The sequence below is a fragment of the Suricata suricatta genome, chromosome 6 (genome assembly GCF_006229205.1).
Source record: "Suricata suricatta isolate VVHF042 chromosome 6, meerkat_22Aug2017_6uvM2_HiC, whole genome shotgun sequence".
Classification (NCBI taxonomy): domain Eukaryota; kingdom Metazoa; phylum Chordata; class Mammalia; order Carnivora; family Herpestidae; genus Suricata; species Suricata suricatta.
The window spans coordinates 34,198,358-34,202,879 of NC_043705.1; the positions used below are offsets into that span (position 1 = coordinate 34,198,358).

The following is a 4,522-nucleotide window of genomic DNA, read 5'->3' on the forward strand; positions in this document are numbered from 1 at the left end:
AAACATCAAATAGAGGAGAGTGTGTGCAGTCAAATGCTCTACCCCTGAGCTATCCCCCTTGAGAGGAGAGTGTGTGACGGAGATGATACTGTTGTGCCCAAGTTTGTAAAATCATCCCAAATTGCCCCAAAACAAACACCAGAGACTGCTAAGGAGACTGAGTCATGCCTGCAAAAGCAAAGGGCCTTTATTATAAGCTTAAGCTCAGGCTCACAGTCTCCAGCCGACCCGCTGGCCACGTGGAGAGAGCCCTGAACACAGACAGGGCAGGGCCTTTTATACCTTTGGGAGGGGGAGTTACAGGAAATGATGACAGATGTACAGTGATCCAATTCCTGCCCCCCCATCAATACTGGCAGTTGTGGGAGCCAATCACAATAGTTGGAGCACTGACCAATCAGAGTGGGCCCAGGACGCCCCACGTGTGGCATGACTAGGCCTGCCTCTAGAAAGGTCAAAGGTATTGGCTGGCCTCTCCCGATTGGGCGCCGCAGGGGTTGTCCCTCCTTAAGGTGCGGCCTTTCAGGAGAAGCAGGCGCCTTTCCCTTTAAAGTATAGGGGAAGGCCGCCCCCCGCCCCCTGGCCGGTGCCCGGCTGCTGCCAGGCGCATTTCCACCATGGCAGTGTGCCTCGACCAGCTCTGGGAAGGCTGGGAAGGCCCGGTGGGGAGGGCCGGATCGGACCTGCGTCCTTACATTCCCCCCTCTGTCTTGTAACTTGACTCAATCCTGGGTCAACTATGTTACCATTTACATGCTCTTTGACAAATGCCATGAACTTATTAGCCAAATGTTGAAAGTGGACCAGTGATTCCTCAGGCTTCTGCCGTGCTAGACCAGCCAGCTTCCAGGGTATGTCTGGAGCAGGGCTGGAGATCTCTGGAGTCAGAGTCTTTTTGAGGATTAGTCGAGCTGATCATCTGGATCTGGATCACCTCTCCAAGTTGAGGGTTCTTCAGAGCTGGCCTTGACTCCAGGGTGATGCCTGAAACTTTAATAGGGGCTGAACTTGTTTATCTGTGAAGTCCACATTTAAGTCTCTTGAATAGGCGTCACCCCTATTTTAAATATCATCCTCACAGACTAACAAGCCTGAGATCCAACAACAAATATTCAAAGACAAAAGAACTAGAGTTACATTCACAGTAGTGCATTGAGTTTTTCTCTCTAAAAAAACCTCCTTTATCTGAGATAGCCAAATCAAGACTAATGCATTGGTGGAATACTCACTGTTTTTTTGAATTTTAGATGGTTTAAGTAGAGAGAAAACATAAATGCACTAGATTACAAACAAATACTTTATAACACTCCTGAATATCACAGATTTCTTAATCTGGGTGAGCAACCATTAAAAGAACAACAATGTTTTTCACAAAACTATAATTTCAAAGTGAATTAAACCCATTTGGTAGGGAGAGTTTTGCACCCAATACAGGGCAAAGGGAAGGAGGGCTACCCAGTCTCTGCCAGTCTCTAAGGTCAATTTAGTTAAGGTCTCTTTTAGAGTTCTACTCCTTCTTTCTACCTGTCCTGAACTTTGGGGTCTGTATGTACAATGTAATTTCCAATCTGCTCCAATGAATTGTGCGATTCCCTGACTTACCCTAGACATGAACACTGGTCCATTATCTGGCCCTATAAACTAAGGAAAACCATACCTTGGCAAGATCTCTTCCAATAATATCTTTTCCACAATAGTAGCTGTCTTGCTCTTGGTAGGAGAGGCCTTAGTCCACCCTGAGAAAGTATCTATCCACATCCTTAACTAAAGATGCCAATGCAGCCACAGTGCAGGGGGGCTATCCGGCCACTATTGTGTCCAAGTGTTTGAACAAGTAGGCCACTGGTCTTTTCCAGGGTCCTAGTGTCTGGGTCAGCACACCCTTGGCCACCCTTTTACTTTCATCCACAAACAGGTGGAAAAGCTTAGTAATGTCAGGAAGCCCCAGCGCTGGTGCCAACAAGAGAGCTGTTTTAGAGTTTCAAATGCTTGTTGATGTTCCATTGAAACTCACTCTTGTCTTTGGTCAGTTCATACAAGGGCTTAGCAATTTCTGCAAAGCCTGGAATCCACAATCTGCAAAACGCCACCGACCCCAAGAACTCTCTCAGTTGTGTGGGGTATTTAGGTGGGGGTATGTGGAAGATGGTGACCTTTCTGGCCAGAGACAATCATCTGTATCCATCCTTGAGGATGTATCCCAAATAAGTAACTTGGGGCTTACAAATTTGAGCCTTTTTAGCAGAGGCTCTGTGTCCCAACTTGCCCAACATCAGGGGTGGCTGCAACATAACGTCTGGGTTTTCCCTCTGGTACTCACCCAAGTCTTTATGCAGTGCCTCATCGAAGATGGTAGGGGAGTTTTTAAACCCCTGAGGAAGTAGAGTCCAAGTTAGCTACCCATGAATGCCAATGTCAGGATCATGCCCCTCAAAAGCAGTCATTAGTACCAGGCTTCTTAACAGGGAGCAAAGGAGTGTTCCAGGCAGGCTTGCAGGCCCTTAAAACACCCAGGCTTGTGGGTATTTCTGGAGCCACCAGTCAATGTGGGCACCAGGAGTTAGGGGCTCCTTGCAGGCCAAAGTGAATCTGAGCCCTCATTTTTGATAAAAGGTCTCGCCCCAGCAAGGGGTAAGGACAGTCTGGGATTATCATGGAAGAGTGGGTTACCCGGCCCACACCTAAATCTACAGATCTCTGGGTAGTCTATACTGAATACTGTTTGGTCCTGGTGGCACCTTGGACCCAAGATCGCTTACTTGAGGTAGGCCCATTAGCCTCTAATAATACCGAGTGTTGAGCCCCAGTGTCCATCAAGAGGTTAGTTGATTTCCTCTCCACCTTAAGAGATACCCTGGGTTCAGGGAGGGGTTTCAAACCCCTTCCTCCCTAATCACTATCTTCCCCAGTGAATAACACTTTAGGCGTGCTTTTTCTTTCAGGGCAGTCTCTGATCCAGTGTCCTTCCTCTTTACAATAGGCGCATTGATTCTTATCTATTGGTGTCCTGCAGCACTCTGGGTCTCTTTCTTGTCCTCTTCTTCCAGCAATTTTCTTTAGTTGGTGGTGGCGGTCCTCTGGGTTTGCAGTCATGGCCTGCAACACTCTAGCTAAATCTCTATTTTGTCTTTTTTCTGCCTTTACTTGTTTTTCCTCAGCACTGTCCCTGTTATTGTACACTCTTTCTGCTATCTCTACTAGATCTCGGAGAGTCTTTTCTTTGAGGCGCTCGACTTTTTGTAGCTTTCTCTTAATGTCGGGCGCAGCCTGGTTAATGAAAGTCATTACCACAGTTGACTTATGATCTGCATGCTCTGGATCAAACGGGGTGAACTGCCTGAAGGCTTCCATCACCCGCTCTAGAAAAGTGGGGGGGATTTCATCTGCCTCCTGCCTTATATCACATACCCTAGTCAAATTAGTGGGCCTCCTAGCGGCCGCTTTGAGACCTGCCAACAGAGCCTGGCGGTAGACCTTGAGGCACTCCTTACCTTCTCCTGTGTTATAATCCCAATTGGGGCAGACAAGGGGAAATCCAGCATCGATGTCAGCGGGGTTTATGGTGGGTACTCCTGTCGGACCAGGAACAAATTTTCGTGCTTTTAGCAGGATCCGTTCTCACTCCTCAGTTGTAAACAGAACCTGCAACAATTGCTGACAATCATCCCAAGTGTTTGGTGAGTGAAGAGTACAGTTTCTAACAACTCAATGAGGCTCTTGGGGTTTTCTGAGTAGGGGGGGTTTTGAGATCTCCAATTATAAAGGTCAGAAGAGGCAAAGGGCCAATAATGATGAGGCTGGTTTCCTGCCTCGTCTATAGGTCCCATGGCTCACAAGGGGAACATTGTGGAGTCTGGGGTGGTCCCCCTTCGGCTACGGGTCCCATATGCTGGGCCTCCTTCAACGGAAGGTGATGGAGCAGGGTCAGAGGGATTTGGAGGGGGTTGGTAAGGTGGAGGGGGAAAGAGGAGATCCTCATCCACTCCTTCCTGCAAAACCGGGTAGGGGGCGTGTTGAGGGTGAGGTCATGGTTCGTTTCGACTTTTCTTCTTCTGGGGTTCGAGTCACCAGAACCTGAGAAGATACTGAAGAGAGAAAGGGTTTCACCCAAATGGGTGGGTTAGTGACCAGGTTCTTCCAGACAACGATGTATGGAATCTGACCTGGATGGACCCCCATATGTTGATAAACTCTTGTTTCTATTGCTTCTATGATTGGAAGGTAAAAAGTACCCTCAGAGGGCCATCCTGCCTTGAAAGTAGGCCATGTAGATGTGCAGAATATAGTCATCTTTCCCTTTTCGACATCCATTGATAAGTTGTCAGCTCGAACCCTAACTTCCTTGAAGTGAAGCAGAACCAGATCTAGAGGCTTTGAGGCAGACTTTCCCATGACATGAGTTCCAACAAAATAAAACAGCACAAAAGACAGGATTAAGCCACAGAACACAAAAATTAGTCCTCCTGGCCAGGAGAGGAGAAAATGAAAGTAATCCAAAGAAAAATAAGTAGGATAAAGACCC

General features: G+C 47.6%; 1 pseudogene; it reads right to left on the bottom strand.

The window, feature by feature from the left end:
• Positions 1–1,726: 1,726 nt before the first annotated feature.
• On the bottom strand, positions 1,727–3,827 carry LOC115293418 (annotated as a pseudogene).
• Between the last annotated feature and the right edge of the window lie 695 nt (positions 3,828–4,522).